The 19,765-nt window shown below is 40.9% G+C and overlaps 1 long non-coding RNA gene across 1 annotated transcript; it reads left to right on the forward strand.

Moving 5' to 3' along the window:
• The first annotated feature begins 372 nt into the window (after positions 1-372).
• Positions 373-3,344, forward strand: LOC137161528 (uncharacterized). The gene is made up of 3 exons (XR_010922110.1): positions 373-465; positions 2,810-2,931; positions 3,039-3,344. It is a non-coding gene; the product is annotated as an uncharacterized lncRNA (long non-coding RNA).
• Positions 3,345-19,765: the final 16,421 nt, after the last annotated feature.

Here is a 19,765-nt window from a genome sequence, read left to right on the forward strand (position 1 = left end):
CTGCTTGAGAACTTACTAGAGTTTGATTTAAGGATATTTATTTGTATTTTTGACATCATGTTGACAATTTATGTCTATTCCTATTAAGTGCTTTTGAAAACTCCACTCTTTAGTGTTTTCTTAGCTAATATCACATTTTTAAGTAGTGGTTTTGACTATTAAACTCCTGGAGTTCCATTATGGAGGGGGAAAGCTCAGATTTCTAATCAAATACAATATGATAAAATATGACACCTCTGTTCCTACAGTCTTTAGAATGTGGAGGAGTGTCATCCCCAACAGATTTTTGCCCCTTTGCCACCTACTCACAAAATTCTTAAAGTAAGCCCTGCTGCTTCTTGCCTCTAACAGCATCACCTTTCTTCTCCATAGGAACTATCCTCCATGCCCATCTTCTCCAAAGGAAAGGCTTATTTGAAATGGTTCATAAATATCTGGTCTATAGCTATTTTCTCTCACCTCTGGGTAAGCAACTGTTAGTAGAAGGTAACGTGGTATGCTGACCAAATAACTGACAGTGTAAATAAATAGCCAATATTTCATTAGATATTTCATTAATAGGAGTTTCCCTCTCACTCCCAATGATTTCTGAACCATTTCTGAACCATTTGTCCCATGGCGAATGAATACAGCAGAAAATCCAAATACTGTGTATAATTTCAAAACAATCATTTTCTCATCTAAAGCTTGTACCATTAAAAACAAATACTGTCTACTGATAGTGTATTCTCAAGGCTGCATTTCCCCCTTGAGCAACGTGAGAAGTCTTGTTTCACTATAGAGTGAGTAGTTTCTGTATAGCATTACCATACCTAGCTCCTAGTAGAGTTAAAGGGGGTGGTGGGGAGGGTTAAAATCCACACAACATGGCACAGGGAGGTTGCCCAGAGGGAAAAGGTGGATGATGTCTGTGTTCCTTCCCCTTCCTGTCATGTATTCATGTACACTTTGAAATCACCCGAAGCCATTACACACCACCAACAGGCCGTGAGCAGGCAGAGGGAGGCAGATCAGGGAACATGCTGCCTGTCAGTGACCCACCCCTTCCCCAGTTAGAAAGGTTACTTAGCACAGTGCTGAACCAATATGTCCCAGCAGAGAGGCAGAGAGCATAATGCTGGAGATTTGTTTTCTTTTGGATAAGATATAATGCCATGCTCCTGATGTCATCAATGTTCCTCTGGCTTTTTTCATAAGATTTTAGGGTGTCTTGGCCAATTTACAATTAGATCATTTACTTTGAATGCAGCATTCTTCACTGCCGAGCTAAAGTGGTCGAGTAGCTCTTATATTCTACCTCAGAAGTGGCTGCATTTCAGGGAGAATTGCAGCAATTCCTGCTTCTGAGGTGCTTGCATAGCTTTCAGAAGGGTGAACCATATTTATAATTCAACACTATTTTTCCTCATGGACTCTGCATAGCAACCAGTCATGTTGAACTGAAAAGACAACAGAAGCCATATTCCTGAACAGCATTCAGATAACATTTGTATTTATTAAAATGATAAAAAAAAAAAAAAATTGCACCATAATATTACCTTTAAATAGAAGTGTTGGTGCTGCTCTGTTTGATTTCTAACAAAAATATATTAAGCATGTTAGAACAGTCTGGATAAGCTTCCCCACATATTTAATAATGTCCATATGATGAACTGAATGGCCAAAATAATTCTACAATTAATAGACAAGCATGGGCCAAATAAGAAAAGGCATTCTCCGGCATGTTGTGTCAGTGGCATAAACAGCACAGAGCTTTTTCTGCTAGCTACACAATATCCTGTGCTGCAAATCAAACAATAATTCACAGGAGACATGCCTTAGTGCTAGTTAAAATTGCTGCACTAGAACACAGTTTTTCAAACAAATTGTTTCCTTATTAATTTTTAATGCTGTTTTACTTTTACAACAGGCCTCTAATGAAAGCAGATTGTTGGATACAGAGAGGCTAAATTACGACTTAGGCTACACAATTATGCAGGGGAGTAAGACACTCCATCTACCATTAGTCCTCTGCGCAGGCTATTTGGGCCCTGGGATCGAGGGCCTTCAACCCCCTTGAGAAAATGGGTAGGAATGGGCTGGCCCTTGACTCTGCCTTGCCTTTGGGATAAGCCAGCAGCAAATTACTACACCCCACCATTCAGAGTAAAAGGAAGTAGGAGGGGGATGTACCTCAGAGGGATGTCTTTGAAGCACAATGCCTCTCGGGGCTACACTTTGGGTGGTGAATGCTTAAATGCCCCTTACTCAGGGCTGTGCCTAATAAAGGCACAATTTAGCCCTAAATATATAGGAAGAATCAAATTAAAATCACTGGGATGATGAACACAAGTAGGTTGCACTACATTTTAGGGCACATACCCTGTCACCAAACATTTGTTTGCTGCACGATTTTTCTAATTGGAATTTCGCTAATAGCAGACCGGCTGTGTCATTAAGTCTAATTAATAGGTAATTATATTAGAAGGACATTTTAGTGCTGCGCTCCATGTCTCTCCATGTTCTTAAAGACACTGGCTGAAACTGTAAGCGTTCTATAAAAGGCTCTGTAATTAGGTTACAGTGAGAGTGCCAATTAGCAAAAGTTTGAAAGCAAGTTCCCAGCTTACTTGCAATGCTGTTGAACTCTCCAGAAGAGCAACCAGGGCAGGTAGTAATATTCTCACATTGATCTCCATGATTCCAAACAGAATCCAGCCCAGGTCACAAGTGACCTGAGAGGGCTTGAGCAGCAGACACAGGCTTGTTTTCTCCTTGTGGTTCAACTATTGTCTCAGCTAAAGTTTTTTTTATTGAAACACTTTCCTAGGGCTCAGCTTTGCTGTTAGTGACAACATGCTCCTAACCTGGGCGGTCAGCCTTGTGGAGAGACAGCTAACAGCTTATAGCAAGTCTGTCCATGAAGCAGAGTCAATCCCAGACTGCTGATAGGTAAACACTGTTTCAGTAACTAACATGACCTAGATCCTGTGCAAATGGTGAGTGGGACATACCGGTATATGTGTGGTGAAGATTTGATATCTTTGGTTATTTCATAGTGTTAAAGTCACACCTGAGTCTTGACGCCAAAACAATGCCCCAAAATGGCCTCAAGAGAAAAGGGAAACACAAACAGAGAGAAAAAGAATGTGTCAGACAATAAATCAGCTGAATTGGTGAAGATGACAGCCAGCTCATACCTCTGTGAAGATGAGGAAGCTCCCCACTAGATGGAGGGAGAATAAGGAAGCCTTTCCCACTGCCAGAGCTCAACATTCAGAGAGAAGAGGAGGAGGCGTCCGAAGGATGGAGCTCGAACTGGAGTGAAGTGATGTTGTGTTACTGTGTTTGAAGTAAAATAAAACATGCAATAATATTAGTATCTGGTTTTCCTTTTTTCTTTAATTTTCCAATTCCCTGACTTGAGTGTGTAACTGCAAACTTAAATCAATGTCTTGTGTGACGTTCCGAAGGGTTGGTTCTGCATCTCCCCTTAATCCTGATTTGCAAGAAATATTCCACGGGTCCAGTGCTAGTTTGAACTATGGAAACTCTCAGATCAGGGAGGGAGGAACTAGTATAGAAATTTAAAAACTATTTGTTCCTGTGGATGTTACACAGCCACTGGCCTAGAGTGTCACCCAAATGCAACTAACAGTACTTCCTATTGAACTTACTTTGTTCTAATGATCAGCATTGGTTATTTGCTGTCTGTCTACTTGGAAAAAGCTGTGCTACATATACATTTCCCTTTCCTCCTCAGAATCTTTGTGTTTGTCACTGTGTTTTGAGGAAAGGGGCTTTGCTCAGGGAAAATGACAATTTCTCTTTCTTTTCTCACTGGCATTCCAATCAAAGCTTGGGGAAGGAGATTGTAAGAATGGCTGTCACTGATAAAGCCGTGTGATTAGTTTGGACGTGCTTCCTTGTTGATGCAGTGCAGTGTGAAAACCTTATTAGGGGGAGCTGATCAGGCTTTAATGTTGATCTGTTGGTTTCCATTCCACGTCCTCCAAGGTTCTGGACTCGGATTGCTTACTGAAAGGTATGTTGACTCTATCCATTTCTATTTAACAAATTGTATTAAATTAAAATAAAATCGAGAAAACCTTTCACCAAAGCTAAGAATATTAAACTAACAATTACAAATTGTCAGATCAGTGTCAAATCAAGATTTAATCAACAAATCAAACAAGTTAGTCTTCGTTTTCGATTGGACTTAAATCATCAAATGGATACCAAAAACAATAAATCCTTACATAAATGTTAAGAGGGAGTCTGAGAAGGTGGCTTTCCATTTAATTAAAAATCCCAACTGGTAAATTTTAACAAAGTCAGTCAAAGCTATAATTTAATGATGGATAGCTTATCTTTCATATTAAGATACTTATCTAATGTCTGAACCCCAGAGTCAACGATAGTTTCCTTCTCAGTCTTTAATTCTTATATGGTGAGTAGCTCTACTCCCCAATAAAGACATTATAATGCAGGCTGTATTAATATAGAGAAGTTGAACAGTTCTTATTTACCAGAAATTACAGATGATGATCACAAGACTTCTAAACAGAGATGCGTATCTTTGTATTTAGGGCTGTACAAACCTGGGAAACTTTTCTTTCCCAGCACTTTCCCCATGTGGGCTTTATGGGCACTCACACCCAAAATCATGCAGACTGCCACACTTTTACTTCCACACCCAGGAAATAAAAATGTGGGGATGTCTTCCAATTAATAAAAGCAAAAAATTGAAAAAGGGAGAAATGCAATTCTTAAAATAAGAGGGGCTTTGTAAACTCTTCAGCTTTTGTAGTCTTCAGAATTTTAGCAGAGTAGGAACCAGAACTGCAGACAAGGAGCCTGATGGTGATGGGCTGCTAGCATAACACTTCTTGCTAGTGGGCCTTTTTTGGGCACACATCAACACTGGCCAAAGACTGGAGTGGCCCGTGTGTCGGTGTCATGACTTCCACCCTCAAGATGATCAATTTTGGACATTCTGTAATGTTAGTCTTCGCCCAAGTGGCTTATCCCTGATTCTTATGGTATATGCATTTCATTTCTGCTTTGTGGTGCCTCCCTCCAAGGTCTTCAGACCAATCAGATGTGAGGCCTGCCTTGGACCCATGCAGCTCAGTCCAATGAAGTTTTGAATAAGATCATTGTTAGTGAGCGTGAAGCCCCACTTCATGGAAGGGCAGCAGCGCTCTGGTTGGCAGGGGGACAAGCAAACGAAGGAAGTGCCTTCCCCACCCACACAAAGATCTAGTTGGAAGCTCTCCCAGGAAGAAGATACAGTGTGTTTTGGGGATAAGAGCACTGCGTGGGTTCGGTGGCAACTACAGGGAAGTGGTAGGCTGCGAAGCAGCTCTGGGCTGGGGGGAAGGCCCATGGAGCAGCCTGAACCTGTGACCCTGGTGAACCTGTGTGATTCTGCATTAAAGGTCAGCCAAAGCCCAAAGGAAAAGAGGCCCCTGATCAGTGACTGGGGCACTGGGTGTGTTTGCTGCTGATCAATGTGACTGTTGCTGATAAAGCTGAATGTTTGCAATTGATAAGGGTTTTGGAGTGATTTTTGGGTGAACTCCTGCTTCTGTAAAGGCAGTCTCCATCTCATGGCCAGGAAGGGGAGTTTGAAGCTCCCTATTAGTCAATGGAAGCCCCCACCCTACTGAGCATCAACTTGGAAAATAACTGCTTCAGCCACTAACTTTAAAAATATATTTTTTGTTTTCTATATCATAGAGATACAAAATCCAGACACATAAGACCACTTTTGAGGAAGTTGGCATTGCCTTATCTGGGTGAAATTAAGAACACATTGTCACTAGTTTACAGAAAATTCAATATAGTCCCCCTAACACTAACAGATGGGAAAAAAACCTAGCACAACAAAGCCAGTCACTTAACATCCATTCATCAGAAAAATAAAATAAATTCAGTCATGATACATTTCATCATCTCCCTTTTCTCCTCTGTTAATCTAAAGACAGACAAGTGAACTTATTTTTCTTCCAATTACAGTAACCTTCCTATTTTGGAAATGGGTTATAGGTCAGACAGCTGATCCTCAAAAATCTAAATCTTGATAGAGAAAAGTTACTTTAAAGCCCTTCATGATGAAACCCATTTACATTTTTAATGTTATAGACGTTTGGTAACCATATCTCACAGTCTTTTCCAATTAAATACTGCATTGTTTTTAAGAACAAAAACACAAGAGAGCCAAGGGGAGTTTACCACTAACTGCATTTTGCAATCTGGTGGTGTTTTGACATAACAGGTCAGATCTTTGGCTACCCTAACAACCCAGCTTCACTAAAATCAGTGGACTTTTTTGACAATTTTTTACTTCAGTTGTCTTTGTCTCAGATCCCCGTCTTTAATGTGGGGATTAATAATACCATTTTACCTCACAGGTTGTAAAGATAAAATCATTAATGTTTATAAAGCACTCAGATACTACAGCAGTGAATGCATGGAAAAGCCCATGAGGAAATTAATACTGCGTTCAGCACAAGATTTAAATGGTTTGCAGTAAATACAGCATGGGGCATACCACATACAGATTTAATGATGAGGATAAAAAGAAATATTGAATTCACTGAGCAATGAATGAGGTAAGAAGCCTGTAGGAAAAAATAGTATGTGATCATATTATTAAAGAGTGTATCATTATACACACACACTTAGAACAACGCACTTAGATCATTTTCCCAAAAACACCTGGGAGTAATGATAAATTTTGCAGTGTGACCTGAAGTATAAAAACTGGGGTTCTGGCAGACCAACAAAGGAGGTAAGTTCTAGAGTCAAGGATGTTTCTAACCATCTCTCACATATCATTGTAACCAAAGCACCCTCTCCCAAAGCAATCAGTTACTACCTCAAGTATCCATAACTAAGGTTGTTGGTGGAAAAGTAATTTAGTAGAAGAGTATGTACAGAAGGGAGGAAGGGGACAGTGTGGTACATTGTCTGTGGTTTATAGGAGTTGTGCTAAAGAAAGGATAGGTACTGTTAGATGGCTTAACTTTTCATTTCCTCTCTTTTGTGGATTTGTGTCAGGTGAGTTGTGTGTGTGGCAACCCTAACTTCATTACAACTAAGTTTTTTGTGTATTAATATATAGTAAATACATATTTTGTGGGCCAGAGCCTTAGCTAGTGTTAAGCAGCATAGCTACACTGAAGTCAATATAGTCTATGTAGAAAAAGGGCTAGATTCTCAGTTAAGTACATTGCTGTAGTTCTACTGTAGTCAATGAGCTATGCTTATTTATGCCAGCTGAGGACCTGGTCCATTTTCTATAGAGGTATAGATACGCACTCCTTTTTCTCATAGCAAACTATCAAGGGTTTGGGAGTCAGGAGACCTTGGGTCTAGTCCTGTCTCCATTACTGGCATCCACTCTGACATTTTACAAGTCACTAGAATCATAGAAGATTAGAATTGGAGGGGACCTCAGGAGGTCATTTAGTCCAACCCCCTGCTCAAAGCAGGACCAACCCCAACTAAATCATCTCAGCCAGGGCTTTGTCAAGCCTCACCTTAAAAATCTCTAAGGGTGGAAATTCCACCACCTCCCTAGATAACCCATTGCAGTGCTTCACCACCCTCCTACTGAAAAACTTTTTCCTAATATCCAACCTACACCTTCCTCACTGCAACTTGAGACCATTGCTCCTAATTCTGCCATCTACTACCATTGAGAACAGCCTAGCTCCATCCTCTCTGGAACCCCCTTTTAGGTAGTTAAAGGCTGCTATCAAATCCTCCCTCATTCTTCTCTTCTGCAGACTAAACAAGCCCAGTTCCCTCAGCCTCTCCTCATAAGTCATGTGCTCCAGACCCCTAATAATTTTCATTGCCCTCTGCTGAACTCTTTGTCCACAATCTTTCTGTATTGGGGGGCCCAAAACTGGACACAATACTCCAAATAAGGACTTACCAGTGACGAATAGAGGGGAATAATCACTTCCCTCAATCTGCTGGCAATGCTCTTACTGATGCAGCCCAATATGCTATTAGCCTTCTTGGTAATAAGGACACACTGTTGACTCATATCCAGCTTCTTGTCCACTGTAATCCCCAGGTCCTTTTCTGCCGAACTGCAGCCCAGTCTGTAGCTGTGCAAGGGATTTCTTCCGTCCTAAGTGCAGGACTCTGTACTTGTCCTTGTTGAACCTCATTGGATTTCTTTTTGCCCAATCCTCTTATTTGTCTAAGTCACTATGTATCCTATCCCTGCCCTCCAGTGTATCTACTACTCCCCCCAGCTTAGTGTCATCTGCAAACTTGCTGAGGGTGTAAACCATCCCACCCTCCAGATCATTAATGAAAATGTTGAATAAAACCGGCCCCAGCACCAACCCCGGGGCACTCTGCTTGTTATCGGCTGCCAACTAGATATCAAGCCGTTGATCACTACCCATTGAGCCTGATGATCTAGCCAACTTTCTATCCATCTTATAGTCCATTCATCCAACCCATACTTCTTTAACTTGCTGATAAGAATACTGTGGGAAACTGTATCAAAAGCTTTGCTAAAGTGAAGGTAGATCATGTCCACCGCTTATCACCAGTAGACTTCTTTGTGTCTCAGGTTCCCCAGCTGTAAAATGGAACATATAAAACTTAACCTTTATAAGTGCTTATGTGTTTATATTTTGTATTCAATTGTTCAAAAATTGAAATAATTTCTTGAGAATAGTGATCACTGCACAAGCAGGCAGAGGCATTGCCAGCAAATCTCCCTACAAATTTCTAATTGCAGACATGACCGGAATAGGTGCCCTATAATGAACAGCTTGTACAAAAATGAGAGACACATCACTAAGAAAGTTGAGGAATCAAAGTCTGAGGTTTGGACTGAACTCCTCACTTCACGTAATGACCTAATTATGTTGTTCCACACTGGGTATATTTTATGGCCCTCCATCACAGCTCCCTGTGAATCCTTATTTGTTGAGACATATACGCCTTCCTCAGTGAAGAACCACAGCAACAAATACTTGCATTAGCAAATAGCTCTAGCAGAGAGAAACAAATCCTTCTTGCTGAGAGGGGAATGTGTGTGTCAATATTCAGGAGACACTGGATCTGAAACTGTGAGGTGCAGAGCCGCCTCAACTCCCAGTGAAGTCAATTTGAGTTGACAGGGCTCAGCACTCCCCCAGCCTGGAACCATAGTTGTCAAAGGGCCAACTTTTAGTGGTGAAAACTTGTTGAAAAGTTAGATGAGGAGGATCTTAATTTAGTATTTGATGTCTGTGAAAAATCTAGCAATTTTGCTTTGGGTTTGAGATCATCATAATTGGGGCATTTTCATCCACTGTGAAATGAAATCAACATACATTTACATATTTCATGTAATCAGCTGAAGTGGAGGCATACATGAAAAGGAGGAGTATTATGATCAAAGTATGTAACTCTTTTTTGTTGTTAGGAGACAGGTTAGGAGATGTTCCTAAATGCAAATTGGGGTTTTCAAAATATGCACCTCAATCTGCATTTTTGCAGTTGAACCTATCTCTGGTTTACAGTGTTCTTTTAAACTTTAGATCTACACTGACTATGTAGTTATGTCAGTTGTGTAAAAACAGCACCTTCTTACAGAAGAAAAACACTCCCTATATATATTCGGTCAACACTCCTGGTTTTAGTTATGAAAATATGTATTTACTGCTCTTTGGCCAGTACAGCTAAGAGAGGCTGAGCTTCATTCTATTTCATCTCATGCATTATCAACTAAATAATCCCACTAAATCCCAGTTAGTTACATTTGTGCAATCCGAATGAAGAAAATGTGTGTGTACAGGTGTCACTGTGAGGACATACCTGGAATACAAGGGGGCTGTGTATGTGCAACTTGGGGTATATTTTGGTTTCCAGCAGTTATATACTTTGATAATAAGGGAAGAACCCAGTCTGACTCTGTGTGGGATTTTCAAAAGTACTTACATCAGTTAGGTGCCTAACTCCCATTGACTTTCAAAACCCACCTACACTGCTGTGTATCTCAGAATACAGGCAGGGAAAGAGAGAAACTGAAAAAACACACATAAGGGGAAGTCTTCTGTGCCAGCCTAGCTGTTCTTGCTCTATAACACAGTTTGTATAACTAGAAAAACATACTGAGCCAGTTTAAGCTACCAGCTGAGGATATGACCCAGTGTCTTTTAATATTGTATCAACCTTGGGGTATATGGGAAATGGATACAAATTGAAGATCAGAAAAGTTAAAAAAGATATAGGTCAACAATGTCAAACTAGTTTTGAAGTGTCCAAATCTGAGAGGTTCACAATGTCTTGAACTCCATGAGATTTGCTTAGCTGAGCAACTTTGCTCTGGATGGGGCTGGAAACTTTGTGGTAGCTGGCAGATTTTCAATATTTTCTGGTTTTCAGTTTGGCTGGAAGCAAGGTTTAAAGGAAGAGGGAGTGCAGGGGAGATGGTCAGCTACTAAAACGAGAAGGAGAGTTCCCACTCCCATCCCGGCTTCCAGAGGCAGAGCTCCCCTCCAATGCCCCCCCACCCCTCAGCTGGTGTGGTAGGGCTACTTTTCGTAGATAGTGACAAGCAAGTGCCCTCCATGCTCACCCTATGAATACACATGCCAACAATTTGAATCTGCACTTCCACTTTGATGCTTTTCTTACGGATGCAGCTCATAGTGTTTCTGTCACCTCCTGTGCCTGATTTATTGTGGATGTAAACCAGTAACTTCGTTTATCTTTGGCAGGCAAAAAAAGGTGATTGTTCGGACATAAGAAGCTGACATGAGTTATTAACATCAGCCTGCATATTTTACCATTATATGTTTTCCCCCATTTATTTCTCAGTGCAGCCTGTGAGAATGCTTTCCACTATAGAAAAGACCCTTGGGACAAAGCTAGATGTCATACTACTGATCCCCTCTGGCGATAGAACAATCTAAGTAGTGGCTCTTACAGAAAAAGGAAAAATCTTAAGATGAACAAAAAAATTAAAGGAAAAAACAAGGACTCTTCTTCTGAGCCAGAGCTTCATTTTCCCAAGGTCTTGACTGAACTGCTTGGTTCTCATTCTTGCTTGCTGCACTTGATCCGACAGCTTGTATGACTCAGATGCAAGAGTAGTGGAGTCGTAGATAAATGAACAATGGCTGGTGATGGTAACTCTTGGAGTAATGAAGCACTCGATCATATAAATAGGGAAAATGCATTTAAAAAATCAAAAATGCTTTCACTTCTTGGTGGAATTATCTTCTGTTCACATTAGAGATAGGCCCAACTCAAACTCCAGATCCAAGAGTTTGTGGGAGGGATTTTCAAAAGCATCTTAGTGATACAGGAGCACAGGTGCAATTGAAAGTCAAATAGATTTATGCTCCTTAGTCTCCTATATGTTTTTGAACATCCCATCTTGCATCTTTATTATATAAATCTTATATTATAATCTTTATTATAGTCTTATCTCTTTTATTATAATCTTTATTATAGCTGATAAAAAAACAAAATTCCAATGGAAATTCTGAAATTTTGAAACTTTGTTTTGTCCCAACAAAACCAAAAGTAAAAATCTTGGAATTTTCTACAAAATGAAATATTCTGTGTATATTTCATTTCAGCCATTTCATTTTTCCTTTGTCACTTTGATATAATTTATATTAGTTGAAATGATAAAGTCAAAACAAAACATTTAGATACTTCCCATTGCAAATTTTGATGAAACTGATCTATTCCCACAAAATATTTTGCTTTCATTGAATCAGACATTTCCAATGGAAAAACATTCTTAGAGCCCTGCACGGATGCAAAATTTGTATCTACATCCCATCCATGATCTGCAAAAATGATTCGCAGATATAAAGCGGATATCTGCAGATTTGCAGGGCTCTAAAGTCTATTGGAAATTTTTCAACCAACTCTACTCTCTGTAGTGGTCTGAATCCGAATCCTGAATTCAGACACTTCTAAACTTAAGGAAAGATGAAGCTTTTAGGCTCAGCCTTGTGTAGGGTGCTGTGAAACTGGACTGCACCAAGAAGAGTCCTAAGAAGGAAATGACTCATTCACAATTCCTCCCTTCCTTTTATGGGGCAGTTAGTTGGGAAACCCTTTACAGTTACACCGGCACTCTAGCCTATCTCTGCTGGGAAACATGGTTATTGATTTTAAATGTAGGGGTGAGAAAAACTTATTTTGACTATGAGGGACCCTCTCCCAAACTGGAAATCATGGTCTACTTTAGTGACTGTGACAGAGGAGTCAGTCCACAAGATGACCTTAACTACTAAGAGGGGGGCTCTGAAAATGTTTGAGACTCCCTGCACTAGAGATTATGCCATGCACCTTTTTTCTCCTCACTGTTTTTCTTATGATGTTCTGGTGGGAAGGATTGGTTCTCTTCTATACAAACATGGGGAGCCTCAGTTCATTGTTATGAAGTAATTAATCTGGTTGCTGTACCCTGAACTTCCATTTTTTCCAGGTACTGATTAGTCGTCTTCTGAGAACATTGCACGTAAGTGTTGTGGGTTGAGTGTTGCGAGCATAGGGGGTGTTTTGATTCTGATCCAGCTTTAATGGATTTTAATGAAAATAAAACTAAATGTCAAATGGTGGGGGAAAGAGAGGCAGCAATTTAAAGGAGCTATTTACACTAATTGCAATTCATGGCTGAATTAATGTAATGTTTCTACACAAAAAAGAAAAAAGAAACCCTGACCCACAGAGAACAGCAGGTGCTCATTAGAAGTGTTAAACTGACTATTAATAATACCAGTGCATATGTGGTAACCATGGCAGCAGGAGGGAGTGGCAAGAAAGGTCACTTTCTAGCATCTAAACATATGAGTAAAAAACGTGCCCACTCATAGTGTTGAGGCCAAGAGCTGATAACTACCCTAAAATTATAGTCCAGTATTTGCATGGCAATTAAAATTTGGGGAGAAAAACAAACAAAAACAAGCATCACTAGATATAAAATATGAAGGGTGATGAGACATATTCCCTTTTTCTGTCCAAACTGAATATAAATAAGATTTCAAATTTTGGTGACAATGGGGGGAAAATATCTCCATCAATTGACATAAGTACAAGCAAGACCAGGAGACGTTAAGCAAACACTTCTAAGCCTTGGCCACACAGTGACATTTTGTTGTACCACTGACTGGTTAAGGGCAGGGGGTTATGCCCCCATGCCACACTTGCTAGAGGTCTTCCTTGGCACAGAGTTCAGTTAGGCATATGATTGTATTAATGCATAGACTGACACCCAACCATTCCACGGTAACTGGTAAATCCAATCCTTCCTCCTGCATATCTCTGTGTGGTTATAATTCTCACATTTCCATGAGTTGTGAGTACCCCTCTATTTGTCTGACTGCTGGAGAGAGAGAGAGGCTATCCCTGCATGTGAGGTATCCCAGGAGTTTATCTGGCTACATTACCAGTAACCCGCCAGCAAGTTTAAATTGTTTTTCTGTGCATATTACTCCCACCACTACCTGAATAAACACCTCTGCCTATGCTGGTGAGACCAGCTGATCAAACGTATCTTTAATGTGGAGAAGGCAAGACAATACACCGACTCTGAAAGGAAGATTAAGTCCCTGCTTAAGAAGTAAGGAAAGCATTAGGCTAATTTGAATTCCCCAATGCAATCCAATTGTATAACCATGGATCTCTGATTGCCTTGCTGGGATGCAGCAAATTCCCATGAATTGCCAGGAGAAAAATAAGTTTAAGAAGGTGCAATCCAAGCAGGTGAAGGTCTTGAATAAAAAGGTGTCTGGTAAAGAGAGGGCAATCTGTCCTTTTTTGCGGGGAGCTGAGGTTTATCGCAGAACCCATGAAGCTTGTGGACAGTGAAGAATCCAAATCTGAGGTGCCAGGAAAGGAGGAGAGGGAAGACGAAGCTGACAAGCCTTTCTGGCCACTAAACAAGGACAACCTTGATCCAAGTCCTGAGCTGTATCGTGATTAATGTGTTCTGTTTGAGAATGCAGTTTGAGGCTTGGATTGTGAGGTAGGGTGAGGGGGCAGGGCTGAGTACATATGGCATCGAGTACATTAGTGCTAGTTATGTCATAACGGTCTCTCTAGGAGGGCAGAAATTGTCTCATCTTGTGCCTGCTGCATGCCCAGTTGATTTATCTTTTTTTGAGCCTCCTGCTGCCAGGATCCAACCATTTCCTGACTGATCATCTGTAATGTTGGAGGACAGTACCTTATGTGCGTGAAGTGTCAGGAAGGAAGGCAGTTCTTGCTGCTAGGCCCGACTGTTTTCAGCTTCCCAGCATTTGTGTAAATATTCCATCAAAATGCCTGAGTAGGTCATTAGCTCAATCAATGTGAGGGCCTTCTGATAGGCCCTTGAGTTCAAACCTTTGGCAGGAGATCTTGTTGCAGATATTTATGTCATATCTTTGTCACTTTTGTTACACTATTATAATGCCCATTTTACAGATAAGTAATGTGGGACATAGGGAGTGAGTAACTTGCCCAAGACCTCATGAGTCAATATGGGACAGGGCTGGAATCTAGGTCTGATTAGTACAGATTTAGTAGGAGGTAGAAGATTGCCTTCTAACTGGGAGTGTCCAGAATGTATTGTATATTGGTAAAAGTTTATCAAAATAATTCTCTAGGTTTAGTGGTTTTAATACACCATACAAGGCAAATTCTAGCCTAAAGCCACAGACTTTGAGCCAATTTATCTATATATTTTCAGTTTCTAGTTCATATTATTTTCATTTGGATAATATTCATCTTGGAGGGGCCTGCCTGTCACATGGTGATATCCAAAACCCAAATAAGACTTTTCTTTGTACTTTGCTGCTGCTGCTGCCTCTGCTGGGCTTTCCAGCCCTGGACCTTCCATGGGCTGGGAGAGACTAGCCAGTGCATCACAAGCCCTCCTTTCCCCTAGCCTCAGAGAATCTCCATTTCTTGGTTCTAGAGGGGGGACTGTGGATCTTCATTGCTGTGAGGACAAAGGAAAGGCTGACACAAGGGGTCAGATAAACTGCAATATTGCCAACTCCAAATGATCAAAAATCACGAGTGAGACCCCAACAAGTCATGAGATTGGCCCCTAAATCATGGTATTATTAAAAAAGAAATAATGGTTTTGGTCTGTTTTCTGATTTTTTAACTCCTCTTTTCTCTCCTACCTTTCCTACAGAAAAACCTCCTCTGGGCTTCTAAGGGTAGGAGGAGAGCACTGTCTGTCTCATGCAGCAGCTCTGATTGACTGCTCTTCTTCCCAGAAGGTGGGGAAGACAACCAGTTGGAGAGGGTTGCCACTCGGAAGTCTCAAAATGGCGGGAAGGGTCGTCTGAGGCTACCTACAGCAGGGCTGACATTGCGGTAGCAGGGTAACACTCCATCTAAATTGTCTGGGGTCAGACAATGGCTTCTGAGCCAGCAGTGTTCAGCTTAGAAAGACCTCCAGGGAGCCAACACAAAAAGAGCAAGCGTCCAGCATGTGTGCAGCACCCCGCAGAGTACCACAGATGCACAGTGACTGTCCTGGATGCCCAAGGCATGGTCAGTCTTGGTGCAGTGAACCACACTCCACCTGAATTTGTTAAGCTAGCTCCAGAGGTGGCATGGGAGCCCAAAACCAGCTAGCTGGTCATCTGGCCTGGTGATGATGTTGGGAGTTCCTGGTAGTGGCTGAGGCATTCTCCCATTCTGTCTGCCATAGTGTGCTGCTGCTGCTATCAGCCAAATGTAAAGTGTTCAGCACCATCCAGATAGGATTTCTGCTTTACAGCTGACAGCAGTATGCATCCCCTATAATTCTGAACAGTGGCAAGTGAGGCATTTTCTGTAGCCTGGTACTCAGTTGGTTGGCTGCATTCTGACGCTGGACATTAGGTGGAGGAATATCAGTGAGGACTGTTAACCATACACATTTTGTTGGTTTCAGTGTGTCTGTGATAATTCTCATGGTATGATGAAGCTGTGTGTCTACTGACTAGTCTGGTGTGGACAGAATTTAACCAAACAGAGGCATAGTATTCGCCGGCTGAATAGCGGAGAATGAGCCACAAACTACGCCATGTTTGCTCATTGTCTCCCCAGGTGGATCCTACCAGTTTGTTCATGAGACAGTTTCTGCTGATTATCTTTTGAGCTTCTTTAGTGAGATGGTATTTGGTGTCCCCTAGATACAGTAGTTTTGGATCATGATCCAAAATTAACCATTCAAAAAGTTGTTAAACTCAAGTTGACTCTAAGCATATTATAACTAAAAGTATTTTGACATGGTCTTTGATGTACTTGGTTTCATTCTCTGTTTCTTCAATAGTCACCTATGGTCATTTTTCAGGTTCACTTCAGTCTTTTGTAATTCACAGTCCCTTGAGGCCAAGTAGATATCATTGGCATACATGAAACATCTGGAGATGGTGTTCAGTGGATCATTGGTGAATACATTAAATATAGTTTATGCCAGCACCAAGCCTTGGAAAAATCCATTCTTTTGGCTCTCCGGGTGCTCATTTTATGGCTCAGAGCCACCTCCAAACATTTACCTCAGAGTATCATCTCAACAGTAATGACAGCCCATCTAGAAAGAACTCTTGACATATTGTACAGCAGACCAGTGTTCCAGATGTGTCATAGGCTGCTGTAAGGTCAAAAAATGCATTCCAGTTTTCTTCTCTTGAAATCCATTCTCACTGTACCTCATAAGTACTAAAACTTGGTCAAAGGTGCTTCAGTTTGGTCAGAAGCCTGCCTGATCATCACTTAAAAGTTGTTCTGTCATGGGCATGAATCTCTGCAGGATCATCTGCTTCAGGAGTTTACAACTACAACTCAGGAACGATATTGGGCAATAGCTGGCTGCTAACAAGTGGTCTTTACTTGGCTTTGGTAAAACTATTACCTTAGCTCGGTCATCATGTCTCCTGTATAACACGGGACATAAAGATGGACAAACAATGTTGGCTTTTCTTCCTAAGATGATGGAGTAGTTCTGGGGATGCACTGTCAAAGTGGCAGGCTTTTACTGTTTTTATTTATTTCAGTGTCATTTCTATTTCTTCCCCAGAGAATGATTGGATGTTTTCATCTTGGTTGAACTGTAGAGATTGCTCGTATTGACACCACTCTTTTTTGATTGACACCTCAAAAATTTATCTTTGTCTGGTCTAGCAAAGCTGGCCCCATGTGGTGATGCTGGTTGGAGAGAGAGACTGTTGCCATGTATCTGGTGAGTTTTGTGCTACATCAGACTTCCTGTTGAGTGTCCATGCTTTCTTTTTAGATATTGGCATATCCATTTCTGAGACTGGTCTTTCCCAGCATGCTCTTTGGGCTGTATTTAGACTGTCTGGGATGTGGTTGGCTATTTCTGGATCACTGGATTTTTTCGTAATGTTTAAGGAAATCTTCACATTCTTTGTCCAGACATAATATATAGGCTTTTGTGCAGCCACCTAGATTGGACTTGGAAGAGGCCTTAAAATTGCTTTAGTAAACCTTGAATATGAATGATGTACTGGAAATGTTATACAGGTTGGTCTTTCCCTCAACATGCTACAGTTGAATGTTAAGGGCCTATCAGCCACAGTGAGCCCTGTTCTTGAAAACATTGGCTTCTGACAATGTTGATGTCCCCTGCCATCAAGAAACACATGCTAATTCCCTTATTGCCCAGTCAGTTCATAATCTCTGGTTTCAACCTCATAAATCACATGAAATTGCATGAAAAATATGACCAAGGCACTTATGTAAGATCTAATTTAACAGTTGTGAAGAGTCTACCATCTACATCTGACTACTATGACATCATAAGGATCAGTCAGTTTTAAGTGGCTAATGTCTATAAGTCATCTAATTCACTTTGGCCTGTTCCTGCTCTACCATAACTCCAGAATCCTGATAGCTATGCCAGAGACTTTACTGGGGTTACAGAGAATCTGATCAAAATGGGATAGAACTTGCCAAAGAGGCCTCCTTCAATGAACTACACCTTCTTCATGACTCTACATAACCAGCAACTTTTCACTCTGCCCTCTGGAACCAGGGCTACTCCCCTGATCCCAGTTGGGTCACTTCTGCTAGAGACTGCCTTCTACCAGCCACCTGCAGAATCCTAGGAAATTTTCTCCACAGCCAGCTTTACCGCATTCTCACCTAAATAGGGGTTATCGCACCTATAGTGAAGACCAGCCCAAGGGTACATTGGGACTACAGAAAGGCAGACTGGAATAAGTAAACTAAGCTCAGTGACCAATACACAGACTATCCCGCATAATCTCTCAATTATTAGGATTGCTGGCAACACTGATGACAGAGAAGGATAGTCTCTGCCTCCCTGTTGAGAGCAGGAAGGATCCTCCCTCTCCCCAGGAGGGTTAGAGGAATTCCTTGTTAAATGTGTATAACAGCAGATTTTTGCAGTGTTGTTGAGCGTTATTGATCCCAGGATATTAGAAAGACAAGATGGGTGAGGTAATGTCTTTTATTGGACCAGCTTCTGTTGGTGAAAGGGCTCTGAAGCTAGAGAGGAGATAGGAGAGGCTAAGTGACTTGCCCAGGATGGCAGAGTAGAAAATTGAAGCCAGATCTCCCAAGCATCAGGCTAGTGCCCTGACCACTAGACCACCCTCCCTCTCACTGAAAGTTTTCCGACTATAAACCTTGCTTCAGTCTGTCCCGATCCAGCAAAGTATTTATTAAGCACACACTCAACTTTAAATGCAATTGACTTCAAAGAGAATAAGGCACATGCTTTAAAGTTAAGCAGTGCTTAAATATTTGCTGAATCAGGGATCTAGTGGATGTAAATTTTGTGTAACTGATTTTTATGTTGTACATTTGCCTAGGATGAAGTACAGGTGTTTGTTTAAAAATTTAACAAATTTTATCAACCATTTGGTACGTGAGAAATAAAATTGTGTTCGTAGACAACAAGGCCTGTTGTCTGCATGGTTCCCAACGGTGTGTATGTAGTTTAGTGTAGGCTAAATAGCACTTGATAGTGGATGATCTCATTCTAACTTGGAAGTTGCATGAGGCAATCTATACATCTTATATCTAGTTGATGGGTGAAATAAACTTTAGCCTGGTTGCTTATTTAAAATCACTCATTCATTAGCATTAAAGGGCTTTCTTTCAGAATCGCTGTTACTCACACTTCTTGCTGATCTTAAAAAATTAACCTAAGTCTTTCAGACTATCATGAGGTCTTAGGTCTTTGAAATCTGCTAGAACAGTCAAAAGGACTCAGATCTTTTCCAAGGATATTGTGAACACATTAGCTCTTTAATAAGTTTGATTTCTTTTTTTAAAACAAATCCAGGTGCCCATTTCTTAATTTCTAGAGGGTTTTTTTTTGGTGATGTTTGTGTTGTAACTAGTGATAGAAGGAGATTTAGAAAGTTTGTAGTACGTAAAGGATCATAATAAAGTACTTTGAAGTTGGTTATTATTAGAGGGATGCAGACACACAAAAAGAATACATTAAAGTTGTTGGGCCAAATCCCCAGCTTGTGCAAATCAGCATAGCTCCCTTGACTTCATTGGAGCAAGGCTGTTATACCAACTGAGGATCTGGCTTGTTATGTTAAAATGTCATCTGATAGTTAACTATAAACTCCTTTGACCTCTTACGATTTTTTTCTTCAAAAACAATGCATTATTTATTGAACTGGAACAGACTGACTTCAATGACAGGCAAGAATCACCCACACTAATCACGCTATTTTTTTCAGTGACAGCTATTTTTACACATTCTCCCCATCCTCCTCTCCCCCCCCTCCACAGCTTTGATTTGATTGCCACT

This window comes from Emydura macquarii, unplaced genomic scaffold (assembly GCF_026122565.2).
Source record: "Emydura macquarii macquarii isolate MOO-44397 ecotype Brisbane River unplaced genomic scaffold, CSIRO-AGI_Emac_v2 contig_2321, whole genome shotgun sequence".
Classification (NCBI taxonomy): domain Eukaryota; kingdom Metazoa; phylum Chordata; order Testudines; family Chelidae; genus Emydura; species Emydura macquarii.